This window comes from Fukomys damarensis, unplaced genomic scaffold, assembly GCF_012274545.1.
Source record: "Fukomys damarensis isolate Sample0158 unplaced genomic scaffold, DMR_v1.0_HiC HiC_scaffold_4, whole genome shotgun sequence".
Lineage (NCBI taxonomy): Eukaryota > Metazoa > Chordata > Mammalia > Rodentia > Bathyergidae > Fukomys > Fukomys damarensis.
This window is the reverse complement of record NW_022900916.1, coordinates 68535691-68552120: the sequence shown is the minus strand read 5'-3', so window position 1 is coordinate 68552120 and position 16430 is coordinate 68535691.

The following is a 16430-nucleotide window of genomic DNA, read 5'->3' as shown; positions in this document are numbered from 1 at the left end:
CTCATCTATGACTTTTGATCCCTCTCCCAGTCCCTGTCTTTTCCCTGGTGATAGCTTTTGATGGTTCTGCTTTCTGAAAATTTGGTCAGAACAAATCGAGTATGTAGGAATTGCTGTGCTACTAGCTGAATGTGCTCTCTAGCAAGCATCTAGACAGTCGGTACCACCCTGTCAGTCCTCCCACCTGCACCTTCCCACGAATTAGTGCTACTCATTTATCTCACTATCAAAGTTGTTGCCTTTTATTTCCACAGTCAGGGAAATATGAATGAGTCCATGAACAGGGAAGACCCTTGCTTGGCATCAAGCATACGGATAATAAGGATTAACTCTCCCTGCTTTCCTGGCTCCTCAGGTGGCCATTAGCTTGGTCTTCACGAATCAGCCATGAGTGGTCCAGATAGTTACTAATAAGCTCTAAGGATGTGCTCTTTTATGCAGTGTTTCTAAGTAAAACACAGACTCGAATGAAAAGCTAAAGAGCTTTAGATGACATCCACTAAATCCCCAAAGCCAAAATGGAAGATGTGCTGAAAATTTATCAGTATAAAGCAAAGAACATAGCCTTCTAACAGAAGAGCAAATAATTTTAGTATCTCCTAGAGTTTCCCCTGCAAGGATCTGTGGTAATTATATTTTATTAGCTTCACTCTGCAACATTGAGACCTGATTTAGTGGTCAAAATCCTTACAGTAAATCAAAGTTGGGGAGAAGTCACGCATAAAGTCAAGAAATAGCCATGGGGGAAGCTGGGGCTCAGGGTCCCGTCCTGAAGTTGCCTAACTACACGGGATCCCAGGGCTTCTCCAGCCTATAGACCAGGAACCCAGCTTCCTGCGCTTATAGCAAGCACAGCTGGGTCCCATGGGTTGGTGGTTCTGCCCTGAAGTTTCCAAACTCAACTGAACCCTCTCCTAATTAGCTTCGTCACGTTCTTAGCAACCTGGTCTGAATAGTAAAAAGGGTTCTTACCCTTACGACATATGTGTAGCTCGATGATATTTCCAAATCTTAGGTGTCCTTCCCAACTGAAGTGCACCAACAGCTTTATCAAACATTTTACATAAACAATAAGTAATTTATGTTTTAAAATATTAATCCGCTATGGCTTTGCAATAACACCTCAAAAGGAATTTGCAACCAATGACAAGCTGCATGGGGCAGATACCTGCAGGGGCACAAACTCCTCTTTTATTGACAAAGCTTTCCTTCTCATTAATCTGCCCTTTCATCTAGCCATGATTTGCTAAACTATCTGTAAAATTCCTTCGCTGCCAATGGTTGTCAGTGTTAAGCAGAACAACGAACAGGTCCACAGTCATCCCTAACCAAATAATCTTTATCTAATGTATGTTTCTCCTTGAAATATGAGAAATGATGCAGTCAGAATGAAGTCAGTATTGTGCCCAAAGACCTGGGACAACCAAGCATTTTATTATAACAAGTTATTACAAGTTACACATTCAGCACACAGCAAAAGCAATTATAATATTTTTGTTACTTATGTTTACATATGTCATTGTTTCATTTTTATTGTCCCAAACTTCCATTAAATAATGTAGGTTGCTCTTCCCTGACCCCAGCCCCACAATGAGTTTTTATTAGGCAACTTTTGGTCAAGAATCAAGAGACTGAACTTATAAGAAGACTGAAGTCCTAATTCAATTCTGCCTCTAACATATTGTTTGGAATTAGGAAAACCACTTAAGCATCAGGGGTTAATTTTCTTAATTGCAAAATTAGATGAGTAGACTATTTAAGCATAAAGGGCCATTCCAGCTGTTAAAAGAGAAAATTAGAACAAATCTAGTTTCAAAGAGCTCAGTCGGCTTTGTGATTCTGGATTCAGGCACAAGTACAGAAACAAAAACAGAGAGGGGGTATAGCTCAGTGGTAGAGCATTTGATTGCAGAAACAAAAACAGTTCAGAAAACTCTGCTTGCCACATGGTCTACAAAGCACTTGTGTAAAGAAAAATAGAAGTGATGTACGGAAAGGGAAGTACAAAGGTAGCTCGATTGATTGACTTTGGTGTTGCTTCATTTGAACCTGGTTGGAATGATTGGCTGCCCATGCTTGATTAATAATCAGCTACTGTGATTGGCTGAGCCCGGGCTGGTTGTTACAGGAGTAGGCTACAGTCTGCTTACCCATCAAGTTCAGTTACCAAGTTAGATACAGTTCATGGTGTACAGACACCACTAAGCCAAGCATAAAATACGTATGGAGACAGCTTTGGTCCAGTCTTGACTCAATTTAAACAACTCTAAATTTCTAAAATTTGTCATCAGTGGTCCTTTGTTTCTTTCACCAATTACCACTCCCTCCTGTGTGGGCCCTATGTTCAAAATTCAGTAGGCAAGTGAACCAAATTGGTGTAGATGACCGGAAATTGCTAGACTGGTGAGGAGAGTATAAGGCACATGGATATCTGATTAATAACAGGGCAAAACCAGAGCTCTCCAGTGTTACAGGACAACCAGACGTAGCTAAGAAAAGTCTCGGGTGTTTGTGGAAGCTTCAGAAATACATATCATTCCTTTATCAAAAACTATCAGAATATTAGCTTTAGAATGTAATTTTAGTGTTAGACAAGACACTTGAGGACCTCAACCATATAGACCTAATTACATTTATCTTCTATTATAATTACTAACTGGTTTAAGTCTGCTAATTTGAAATCAGTATCAGCAGTAGACAAGTTAAATTCTACTGGCCTAGAAATCCGAAGAGTGTGAACTAATGAGGGGCAATGGTGCTCAACCTTGATTATTCAGAGTCACCTGGGAAATTCTTTGTACATACTCAGACTGGGCTCACTGTTGAGAAACAGATTTAATAGGTCTTGAAAAGGGCCCAACTTCAGTATGATTTTTCAAGCTCTCCACATGATTCTTTTATACAGTCAAGATTGATAAACATTTTTTAAAAAAACTGTTTTGATCAAAATTTCAGGTGAGCCATAATCCAGAGTGAAGCAGATCATATTTGACCCCTAGTAGAATCCTGAGTGCTTTGATTTCCAAGCCCTGATTCTCCCAAGACCCAACCTTTAAACCTACCTAAATACAGTAGATGGGAATCTAGCTGATTTCATGCAAAAGGTTGTTTCTCTGCCTAAACTATTCCCTCAGAGATTCTAAGTAGCCAGCTCAAAGCTATGTGCTGAAATCATGGTTCAATTTAGCAGAAACGTGTATAATACATGCAAATTCTCAGCATACCACTCTGGGAAGCTATTGGTGGTTTAAAAATAGCCACCAGCTGCCTTTCATTTGTGCAGCACATCAGAAGAAAAGTGGCTTACTTTTGCAAATCACCCCCATATCTGAATTGAAGACAATTTCCTACCTCAGGAGGGATTAAATAGAGTCAGTCTGTCCAACCATCAGGCCTAGAAGGCCAGCTAGGTAATTCAGCTCCCTCACAAAAGCCACTAAGGCAGCTAACAGGGAATGTGGTTGACACTTGCTAATGACTAGATCCAATACATTTATTGTGTGGACCCTCAGGGTTCTGGGACCACAGCAAGCAATTCTCTTAAACCTTTTGTGATTAGACATTGTTAGGGAAACTTCTTCTTTTAGGGATACAGAATCTCAAGTCTCATCCCCATCTACTGAAATATGTGACATGAAATAATGTTTACAGAAGGATGGAAAAGAAATATGGGTACAACACAATTAAGGAGGCAGAATTCACAAGATTTGGTTTCTGTGGGATGTGAGAAAAAGTGAAGTTGGTAACCTTCACGTTTCTGTGTGTTCTCAGCAAGACTGAAGAGAAAAGAAACACCTCCCATGAAGTACTCTTCTGCTTCCACATCCTAAAGTTTGGTCCCCTGGGATTATTTGACCCGTGTTGCTTCTCTTTTGAACTGCCTGATTTAAAAACTTTCATCTACTCCCTGGTGCGTCCATACATAGAGACAAGCTGCTCACGGTCCCAGAAGTACATCAAGCTTAGCTCACCATCTTTCTCTCAAAGCCTACTCCACTTTGCTTAATCTTCCACTAAATAAAACCAATCTGCGGACCAAAAGGAGAGACCTAGAACCAGAGTTTACCTCTGTCGTAGCCGCTTGCGTGCGAGATCGCTCACCAGCAGTACTTTCCCACTTCAAAGCATCTCTAATATGTGCCCCTCTGCTCCTAGATGAGCCCATTGTTGCCCACCTGATTAGCAGTTAGTGCCTCTGTCTTACCCGTCTCCCTTTTGTTAATCTGCCTTTGCCCGACTCCTTTCGTGCCCTCTTCCCTGCTACTATTGTACACCACTCAGTAACAGGGACACGTTCTGAGAACTTTGCTGTTACAAAATGTCATCCTTGTGGGAGCACCCTTGGGTGTGCTCACACAGACCTGCACGGTGTAGTTCAGTTACCTAATGTAGTTTCAGATGAAATCGGGAAAGCAGTAAGTGCAAGGTGGATGAAGCCGATGCTGTGATAGCACAACCTACTTTTGACAATAAAGTTTCTTTTTATAGACAGGAGCACACTGTAAATAACAATGAAAAGTAGAGGACAGTAAATGCATAAACCAGTAACTGTCACGGATTACATTATCAAGTGTCGTGTGTCTCATGTGGCTGCGTGTGCTGTTTCTCAGACAGCTGGCAATGCAGTGAGTTTGCTTACGCCACCTTCACCCCGCGTCACTAGGCAGTGGAGATTTTGCAACTCCGCTGAAACCCTAGAAGACCACTGTGTACTGTCGTCAGCCACCCAGACACTGCCATGTGTTCACGGCTGTGCATCTCAAAAGATGTTCCTGAAACACAAATGCAATTATGTCATCTCCCGTCAAGGTCTCTTAGGGGGCTCTTTTCCCATGGCCCCACCTCTGTCCACCTTTGCAACTTGTCTTCTGATGCCGACTCCACGTGCCACACACTCCTGTCACCTGTCAACTTGGCCACACTGAATGAAAACTCAGGGCAGGTACCCTCTACTTCACTGAGACCTCAGGAAGTAAATTTAACTGCAAAATTTGGAGCTTCTTTTCAGGTCCTTGATCTATTTACCATTGGAAGGGTACAACTCTTCTTCAGCAGAGGTTTGTCAAGCACCCTTTTGTGAGAAATGCTTTCTACTGCCCCAGGCAGTAACAGAACATGAAAAAATAAATTCCCTTAATTTTGAATGCCCAAGAAACATCGCCCTCTTGTGTGCCAGAAGTAGAAAGGACCACCAAATCCTGTATCAGTAGGAACATTTACTCTTATGGAATTCAGTAGTTCCTGCAAAGGTATCAAAAATGGCTATGATTATCAAACACCTCCTAGCTCATTTGTCTCTCACCTCCATCCCAGGAGTCAGGATTATTATCCCACTTCACAGGTAAGGAACCAGGGCTGCAGCCATCGACTCAAATCCTTTACAGAGGCAAGTGCAGACACCACAAGACTGGTAGATATTAGGAGTCTAGCTCACCGTTCCAGGCACGTGGGGCCCCACACATGGGCAATGTGTGGAAAATGACAGAAGGAAGCAGGCAGCCGGTGAGAGCTCATGTCAAATCCAGGGGACCTGCTTAACCGGGAAGCCCAGCAAAGTCAGATCCTAGGTCCCTGAGGCACGAGCAGCCCTCCTCTTTGTCCACTTTGTCTGTGCTCCCTAGTGTGAAAAGAAGAGGGGAAATTTTTGACTGATATAATCATGGTAAGAACAAAATTTAAGAAATGTTTTAAGAAGCCTTATAAATATGTAGCATTGTAAAAGAATTAAATTTATTTTGAATATCAGCATTGAAAGTCCATTCTTTTTTTCTTTTTGGATGTTGAAAGTGCATGCTTTTCTAAGATGAAGGGAACAGGTGGTAAAACGCCGCAGTTATTCTGTATCATTCTTACCATCCCTCATCTCTCTTGGCTTCTGCGCGGTAACAGGAGTATGAGGGATCCTTACATCTCCTCCAAAAGGGCCTTCAGGTCACAGAGATTCATGTGTGCCTGCTGGGTTTACTTCTAGCATCCCTGGTAGGGAAAATTACATTAACTAAATGAGTTGAATTAGGGCCAGGTTTAGACATAACCTATTAAACAAAATCTATTACACTGTCAAGAACACTAAATTGTTTAATTCAACATTTTAAGGGTGAGAAGTTAATGTTGTGGAAGAGTTGGATGTCTTCTACATTTATCACCCTAAAGACAGAGATATGAAAATGTTCAAACCATTAGCCACTTAGTAGCTCCAGATGTTTTATTCTGGTAGCCATAAATCGGTCAAATTAAGGAGCCACAGTTAGGAGTTACCATCCCTGCAGTAGTGAAGCGAAGGGGGACTCCCAGGAAGTAGGCGCCTGGCTCAGCCTCCATGGACAGCCAGAGGCAGCTTGAATGGTGGTGGACTCAGCAGTTTCCTGTCTTTGGGATGGTGCTTCAGAAAATGCCAGAAAATGATTGGAGACAGTGGCCAGAGAACTGCAGGACCCTCATCCAAACGCGTGTCCGTGAGCACTGTAAGTGCAAATTCCTCCAGAAAAGATGCTTTCTTGTTTAAATTAGTATGGATGACATTTAAGTCTTTGTTTTCTAAGTTAGCCACTTAAAAAATAGTTGTAGTAAATCTTAGATTTTAAATATTTTATCTGCAGACTTTGATACATAAGCCAGTACTTTTCAGTTGATCAAAGCCAGATGATTCCTAAATACTAGTTCTATTTCCAATATTTCAGAAACTTCCAAATTGTTTTCCACCATGACTGTACCAATACAATCTGGCTACCCCACTTCCAGTGCTAAATCCAGAGAAAATAAAACCATGACCTCCACTAGAAATCTGTGCCTTGTGTTCATTGCAGCATTGTTCATCATAGCCAAGATATGGGAACAGTCTCAGTATTCAAAAACAGCTCAATAAAATGTGGGATATTAATAAAGTATACAGTATAATCTACTCTAGAGATAGTGTATGGAATATTATCCAGACATGAAAAGGAGGAAAAGATCCCATTTCCAAGTGTATGGATGTACCCGGAAGATATTTTGCTAAGTGAAGTGAGCCAGGCACAGATACTCCATGATCTTACCTGTACATAGAACTGAACATTTTTAATTATGGCTTGTACGTAGGAACTTTTTACTCTCCATGAACCAGTTTTCCTCCCTTCAGGGGCCATACCATTCACACAGACAATGTAGGCCTCATCTACACCTAAGAACTGGCTTTGCCCACCCACTACATCAGACACTAGCACAAATCCCTTCCCAGGGAGGCAGAGGGTTAGTCACCAAGAGATGGGCTGGGGACAAGCTGTACCAAGGCTACCAGGTCAATATACCCAGGACCTTTGCATCCAAAGCCATGACTGGCTACACGGCCTGGCAGTCCTTTGTGCTCACTGACACCTCGCTGGCTGCAGTCACAGAGGCAATATATGTCTTGCCCAAATCAAACAAGCAAGCTATAGCATTCTCCAGTACATCCCTACCTGGGTTCACAAGCCAAGTTTGCCTTTATATCCCTAACAGCAACATCTGCCTGGAGACCAACAAGCTCTCCCTCATAGACGGAGAAAATTGTCTGCAGGGGATATTTTAAAGTATGTAGAATTCCCAACACTTGCTCCAGTTACACCAAAACGTGTGTGAATTGTGTGGGAAGTGTGGGTCACAGTTTCCAGGGGTAAAAAGCAATGTACGCTACAATGAGAGGAAGTTGAGCTCTAATCCAGGTGTATAAAGTCGGGGCTGTGGGGATCGCACATGGAAATATGGCAACCAATGCGGGAAAATAAGGATAAGAAGAAAGGGAAGGAGAAAGGAGCTAATATTCGTGTCTCCTTTGCTGTGGGTGGAGCCTTCTCCTTGACATATTGTAGTTCAACTCCAGCATGAGCCTAGAAGTTAGGTACTGTTTTCCTGGTATCATGTACAAGACCCCTGAAATCCTGAAAGTGCCCCAAGGCCACCCCTAGAGGGTAAGGGAGCCTGTCTTTAAGTCCTTGTCTGTGAGCTCCAAATCCTGTGCTTTTTCTATCCTATCTTGCTACCCTCACCACCTCAAGACAAAGAAAACACAAGAAAGAGCCACTATGACCAGTGAGGACAGCCTTCCATGTTTTATGTGGGGAAGATCCAGTGACTCTGACATGACAACAGGAAGTCTGGGGTCCTCTCAGGAGCTTCAGAATCACAGGCTAATGTGGGTCCTTCTGCAGTCAGCGCCTCCAGAGAGGAAAGGTTTGATGCTTAGACTGAAGTAACACAGTAAAAGTCGCAAAGACTACGATGTGAAAGGAAGAGGGAGACAGCAAGGGGCAAGAGCCGCACATATCTAACGTAACCATAGGCAAGTGAGGGTCCAGAGGACCCGTGGACACCAGAGGCGGTGAAGGACAGAGGAGGGGGACGGGAAAGAATTCCAGGACATGAACAGCCCCAGGGAAAAGTAACTGACTCACCTCGAGAAGGCACGGCCCTGGCCCAGAGTAGACCCCAGGCAGGCCCTTCTGACCTCCAGGTGGCACGTAGACCGTAGAGAACCCCAGAGATTCTAGAACATGAGAGTCTCCCCTTAGAGAAATACGGCAGAGTATCCCCTTCCTCCACCCTAGACTTGAGTCCTGGCCTCACCAAGAGCCCCTTTCTCCCTCTGGAGCTAAACTGAATCAGCCCCAAATAGTGCAGAATGGAGAGAAAGAGGCTGAAGAATTTGAGAGGATCTCATATGTACAGGGGATGCAGACCTCGCCAGAAATAAAGTTGATCGTTATCATCTGCCTTTGCCCCCGCAGAGTTCCCCTTTGTCCTGTCTAACTGAGCAAACTGAAACCCATCCCACACCATGGTAGGTCACCCACATGGCCGACCCATATCTCCCTCTACAGTGTGCCCAGGAAGCCCTATGAGTGAACTGTGTGTCTGATATCACCCACTGTGCTTCTAGTCCCAGCAGCTGCCCGAGCCCTGCACCTCCAGAGTGGGGTGACAGCTTCCTGTAGAAGCACACCATACCAAGTTATTTTTCAAACTGTCCTTTTCGTGTGAAAGGGGAACTCATTGAAAGCCAAACCTCCAAAGCTTTTTTAGGCATAGCATCTGAAGCCAGAAATCACCAAGGATGAGAGAGCTGCTTCAGGAGCAAAAATGTCGCTGATAGCCATCACCTCTCTTTAAAGTATAGCTTCCTGGCAGGCCTAACAGGTTTACAGGAGGACCCAGCCATCCTAGGAAGGAGAAAAGGCCCACTATGGAAAAGTTTTCTCTTCCAAGGAGCTTGTTCAGATTATTCCCAAAGGGTCTCTAAAGTGCTGAATGGACAAAATATCCATGCGCCTCCAACAGCACCTGCAGAGTCTGGCACATCAGGTATTAGACTGAACTAGTCCACAGAGCAGAGAGAGGGAAATCATCCCCAGTACAGAGATGAGGGAGGATTTCCTGTCCCCTTCCTCATCTTGCTGCATTGATCATACTTCCAAATCCATTATACTCTGCAAAATACCTGGTTTATTTAATGTGTGTGCATTAGAATACTAAGTAAGAACTGGCAGTGCCAGTTAGTGGTGGCCCTGGCAGAAAAATCTCCATGTGGTGTTTCAACGAGAGCAGTTCAAAGTGTTCCTCTGAACCCACCTCACCAAGGTTGGCATTCCCGGTAGTAGCAACGCAAAAATAGCTCGATTATTTACCCAAGCATGATTACACTTGCTAGGCAGACCAACTCCAAGAGGCGTGCACCTCACATTGCATCTCTCACTAAAACCGATGGGAAAGTATTTTAATAGAAGATGATCTGCCAACAGAGACCCATCTGGGTTTGGCATAAGGATTGCAGCGCAGTAAAAGCAAACTTGGGGAAATTGCTCAGTGAGAGCCTCGTGTCTCCGCAGCAAAGATCCGAGTCAGCGGTGTCTAGGAAGATCAGGATACTGGAAAATACCAAGAAAATTTACCCAGGGAGACAGTGAGAGGGGCGAAGGAGGAAGGAAGAGAGGAAGGAAAAGACAGCAGGGACAAAGAAGGAGTGACAGAGAGAAAAGGGAGGAAGGCGAAAAAGAAAAAGCAAAAGAAGGAAGTCGAACACATTCTCACTCGTCTGAACTGGCAGACATTCCCCAGAGTCACCACTCCATAAACTCACTGAGCAATTGTGCAAATTCCCTGGACAGCTGTCAACTATTCCCTTCTTCATCTCCTCTGCCGTGGAAAAATGCATTAAACTAGAAGCGCAGGAACGTCTGTAGAGAGTGGTACCATATTGGTAAGAGTGGGGCATAAAAGTGTGTGGTTTGGCTTATATCTTCATGGATGCCCATGCAGGCAAACCAGAAGTACACAGTCGATGGATGTGGGTAGTCCAGGGAGAGGCTGGGGGTGCGGGTGACTGGGTGGGGGCAGAGTGGGAGGTAGAGCTTTCTTCAGTACATTTCTATGCATCCTGATATTTCAACAATAAATCTGCTGCCTATCTACCAAATTAAATGAAAGAATAGTAACATGAAAGACAAACATCAGTCATCCCAACGACAGTTGCCAAAAGCCCAGCTGCTCTTACGTCCGACCAGGAAAGGGAGATCCAACTGATCACCCCTTTCCCTAAACTCCACCTCTCGCTTTCCCCTCCCTCTCCCGGTCGAGCCTGGGTGTTGAGTCCGCTCCTCACTGGGACACCCCAGAGTGCAGCCCCAGCTGAGACTGAGACAGCTGTCTGGACCTTGAAGTAATGGTATCAAAGTCCCAAACCCAAAATCTGAAAGCAAAGAAATCTACACTTCTCCATGGAGACTGGGGACAGAAACACTCTGCAGGGGAGACGCAGGCTGGCGTCTGAGCACCCCGTGGTGAAGAGCAGCTCCTCACGCTCAGGCCACCTGGGTTCAGGGTCAGAGGCGGTGCTTTTCCTGGAGACAGAGGGTCCTCCTCTGTGAAGCTGGCACGGGGAGGAAGACGGGGTGCAGAGACACCCCTGGCTCCGTGATTGATAATTCTCCTTCCCTGCAGCCTGTAACTGTTGCCTGCAGCACTCTGCCATCCTGAACAGTAGCGAAATATGAAGGAAAAGAAGAACTGCCCCAAGGCCAGCTTTGGGGAACTCTGTAAGTGATGTTTCGACAGGAGGCAGAGGTAGATGCTCTTCAGAGACGGGGCCAGGAGAAGAAGCCCCAGGCTTGGAACCAGAAAGCTAGCTTCAGTCCTCGTCCCTCTAAACTGGCGTGTGACCTCAGACAAATGGCACTGTCTGCCCCCAGGTTCCTTGTCTGTTGAGCCGAATGCCACCAGCATCTACTCCCAGGCCAGCCATGAGGAGTTGGTGGATGGGACAGCCACACGGTATAGCACCCAGCAGAGCTGGCCCTGTTCTCAGTTTTGGTTCACTGAAATGGGAACCTACAGGTGATGGTAACAAATCAGGATCCAAATGAATAGCTTCCATCCAGTATTTTGTTAATGCTACTATTACTAAGGTCATGCTTAGTTCTTTACTGTCACAGAGAAGCTATGGTTTGTTTGTTTACTTTGTATTTGTTTTTAGGTGTAGTGTGAACGCAATCAAGAAAGAATGCCATTAGCCCTTTTCTTCCTATTTCACATTGTGAATTTTACCATTAGAATCTTATTTACAATTATAGTTTTTCACACCAGAGAAACTATTTGGTATTTACACATGTGTGACTTATTTATTTCACTTAAGAGTATATCCTCAATATGAATCCATTTTCCTATGAATGGCTCTAATTTCTCATTCCTTATGGCTGATTAGTATTCCATTTTTATACAAAAGCCACATCTTTATCCAGTCTCCAAATGATGTGCAAATGGGCTGTTTCCAAGCTGCTATAAACATGGGTGCACATATATGTCTGTGACATGATTCTTTTAATTTTTTTGGAAAGATACCCAGCAGAGGGATGGCTGGGTCAAATGGAACCTCTAATCCTAGTTCTTTGAGATATCTCCATATTGATTTCCACAGTGGTTGCACCAGTCTGCACTCCCACCAACAATGGAGAAGGGTTCCTTTCTCCCCAAAACCCCACCAACATTTGTTATTGGTTGATTTCCTGATGTAGGGGAAGTGGGAAGGGTAGGGGGAAGGAAATAAGGAAAAAGAAAAAAATATGAGAAAATTAAAAAATGGAAATAAAGTCTTTGTAAATAGGGAAGGGAGGAGGGGGTGAAGGGAGGGCGGGGGTATAGGGAAAAAATGAGAACCAAGATGAATGTAACTGTACTGTATACCTAAAATGTACCAATCAACTCAATAAGATTTTTTAAAATGCCAAAGGCCGGTGTTGAATGCATCACACTGTGCCCTCATGAAAACAGAGTAAACCAGTAGTGGTGTCCCAACCCTCAGGGTCCTTGAAAAGCCCTTTACTCAAGCCTGTGTGTTTAGCACTTGGGGCATACCACTGTTAAGCACCCCTTTCTCCATAGCACAAAATCACTTCCAGTTTAAACCCTGCTCTATGAGTAATAATCATCATTGTACGTGTTTATTCTTTAGTTTTAAAGCAATTAACCACATAAAAAGAAATTTCGATTACAAAGATATTCAAAGTTTAATATAAAGTATTTCATTTATTAACTAATATTTGCAATCTCCAGGCAAAATATTAAAATTTTCAGTAACTCTTTAAAATTTTAAGCACAAATATAAGCTCTAAGTGGTCACATGGGAGGACAGAAATAAAATAATTCGTGTTCTGAGGTTTTGTCCTTGCATTCACTGGGATCCCACTGTTCATCGCACATCACAGAGATGTGCAGTCTGCAAGGACTTGGAGACGCACACAGTGCCCAGGGAGAATGTGAGCAGCCCCAGACCATTAGTCCCGCCCTGCATGCACTGGAGTTCCCAAACCAGCTTCCACACAAAACAGTCTCATTAAAGAACCAGAAACCAAGATGTGCTGATTTCAAGCTGATCTATACTTACTCTCTCAACAGCAGTGCTAATAATTCTTTAGACTATGGACTAGAAAAGTATATTTAGATACAAGTATTTTATCACTGACATTTTTAGAATTGTCCACATATGGTGATAATGAAAAGCAAACCCACTTTCAGTTGGTTTTACTGTTTTTAAATTCTGTGCAGACATTGCCTATGCCAGGAAAGACTGTTCCCACCCATGTATATCCCAGCCCACACACGCCCATCCACTTGCCTACTTGTCACCATTCGGCCAGGATGGAGAGCTCTCTAGAGATTCATGCAGACTGAAGAGGAGACACAGAGTCGGCAAATGTCTGAACAGGCCTTTCGCCTCAGCTGCCACACAGCTGTACACACTCATGGCAGTCCTCGGTCCCTTGCCTGCCCATTCTCACAGTGGGCCTCGGATGCTTGGTCTCCCTCACCCCTCATGCTAGGCTACATTTATACCAAAATACATAACATGGCCACATCCAGTAATGATCATCACTATATCAGCTATTAACACCGGCCAGCATCAACGTTGGCTGCAGAGGTCACTCACATGGCAGAGCAGGGAGATGTGCCTGCCAGAAGTTCTGTTAACAGGGGCTTAATGTCCACTGGGAATTGCCCCCAAGTCCCAAACCAAAGTATAGCCATCTTAGGCTTCGTTTTTCCCTACACCACTAGCTGAGACAGTGCCCAACTCCCAACTTTAGAACATTTAAAGCAAATTCATATTAGTCACAGGAGTGTCTGTTGACAAAGCTATTCCTGAAGTTCTGTCTTTGTATTGCAGCTAATTAACCTGGGGATTGATTTACATGTGATCTAAATGGCTTTGGTGCAGCAGGGAAGGAAAAGGAGGGTGTCCCTGAGGGACAGCTGGCTGGCTGGCTGGCTGGAAGCAAAGAGGCCCACCCAGGGCGCCATCAGAAGAATGAGTTTATCATGGTTCAAGTCTGCTCCACAACTTGAAGATCTAGAAAATGGGGACGGGGGATTTGGCTCAGTGGTTCTGCCGCCTGTCTTGCAAGCACAAGGGCCCGAGTTCAATCCCTGGTACAAAAAACAAAACAAAAAATCTAGAAAATGAGCTTCTTCACAATTTCCAGAGGAAGTCAGACACTCTGGAATTAAAACCAACAAATAATACAGCACCGCCAGCACATTCATTTACTACGGGAAAGATGGCATTCCCAGCACTACAAGGCTAATAACCCTGACTGGCTCTTCCCTCAGGTGGACCACTGTTGCCCTCTCTATTTTGGGTGACTTTGCTCCTTATGTCTGGCTTCTCCAAGATTCCCTAGAAATTAAGGTGAAATCCAGATTTTTCCAGTAAGGTATGCTTACATGAGATTTGACCTAGAACTACTCAGAGTCTGATTTCTTTAAGAGAACAACATTGAAAGTGTTTTTAAGGCTCTGGGGCCAACGACAGGAAATCAACTTTCAGGCATCTATACTGAACAATCCCCTGACCAAGGGTGGCAGTCTGAGACAATTAGACATGCAGTTCCACCCTGAGATCTGTTCCAGGGTGCAAGCACCTGAGCATAACCCTCTGACGAAGAGCTCATAATAATACCTATTTCTGCTGAATTTAGCAAGAAGTGGTTTTGTTATTTTAAGTATTTCTCCATGGAAGATTAGAAATGAGAAGGTTTAGAACATAATATCTTGTTAGCTAGTCCTGAGGAATGTTTTGCAAAGAGACATTTATGAGGACACCTGTCTGTGACTTCACTGTCCCCTTGAGAAGAATCCCACCTCAGGTGGTGGTATCCAGGTATGGGCAGAATGCTTCTCTTAATTCCACTCTTTATGCTGTTAATAAAAGTTCTTTCTTGCACTCACTTATATCACTGACTTAATGACAAGTCAAGGAGTTATACCCTTGGGCTGATTCGTTCATTTAATTTTATTTAAGTACTCTAATTATTTCTACTTAATTCAGCAACCCTATTTCTAGACTCCCATGGGCCAACTCCTCCCTTTTTATTTAATTAGCATAAATTATTTCTATTTAATTAATCCACTTTAGCTCTAAGTTATTTATGGGCATCCTACCTCATAACACCATGTATAGTTGATGAATTCTTTTGGAGTCTTTTCTCAGATTTCTAAAGATAAGGTAATGCAGTGTGAACTAAAAACCCCACTCAAAGCAGTTAAGTTTCTCCATAAAAGCTGGTCAACTGTACAGGAAATTAATATGTTTGAACACTTTAAGTACTGCTATTTGAGCTTACACCTCAGGCCCCCACCTTTGGCAGCAGACTGGTAAGAGCCATGTGGGCACCTGCAGAGCCCCCCTCTCCACAACCACACACCTACCCTCCCATCTTCATGCACCTCTGACCTCCTGGCTCTGCTGGTACCTGAATTCACAACATAGAAGCATAGGGGAGTCAAAAAGGCCACTGTCCTGAGCTCTAACCTTGATTTTGATTTAATTCACACAGTTAAAGTTGATAGTTTAATAGCTACCACAAATTGTCATTTCCTAAGCTGTGCTTGATGTTTTTGTGTTGCCGATTGTATCACTTAGGCTAAGATGTTGTGATTGATCTAATCAGTTGTTCTTCCTGATATAATGAAAAAGAGATTGCCTCAGAGTCATTAGAGACTCAAAACCTAAAGACAAGCTATAACAGGAAGATCAAAGTACTAAACCAGGCATCAAACGAAGGACAGTACCAACAACAAAAATAGAAATGGGAAGATGTTGAAACAAGGCTCAAGCACAAACACAGACTTCCAGCTTACCAAAGGTAAATTCTGGGGTAAATGAGTTGGAAAAGTCTGATAGTCAACCACCTGGACACCCTGAACTGATAGCACAGGAAGTAACAAAACAGATCAATCAGGCTCTAAAAAAATTCAAAACAGAAATAATTTCCCAATGTGCTCACCCATGTTTATAATGACACCATTTGTAATAGTTAAAACTTGGAAACTGCCCATTTGCCCATCAGTTGGAGACTGGATAAAGAAGATGTGGTTTTTCTATAAAATGGAATACTGCTCAGCCATAAAGAACAAGAAATTAGAGCCATTCATAGGAAAATGGATACATATTAAGGATATACTCTTAAGTGAAATAAATAAGTCACACAGGTGTAAATCTGAATAGTTTCTATGGTGTGCAAAACTATAATTGTAAATAAGATCTTAATGGTATAATTGACAATGTGAAATAGGAAGAAAAGGCCTAAAGCTGTAGCGGAAGTGGGAAGGGTAAGGAAAAGGAAATAAGAAAAAAGAAAAAATATGAGAAAATGAAAAAATGGAAATAAAGTTTTTGTAAATAGGGAAGGGAGGAGGGGGTGAAGGGAGGGCAGGGTTATGGGTAAAAATGAGAACCAAGACCTGTCATGTAAAGGTACAAGATCCCAGTGATGAATGTAACTGTACTGTATACCTAAAATGTACCAATAAACTCAATGAGAAAAAAAAACAGAAATAATTTTCCAGATAACTACAGAGATGGTGAGCACAATGAAAGACATAATTAGAGACTCTAGAACAGAAACTGACAAAAAAAAAAAAAAAAA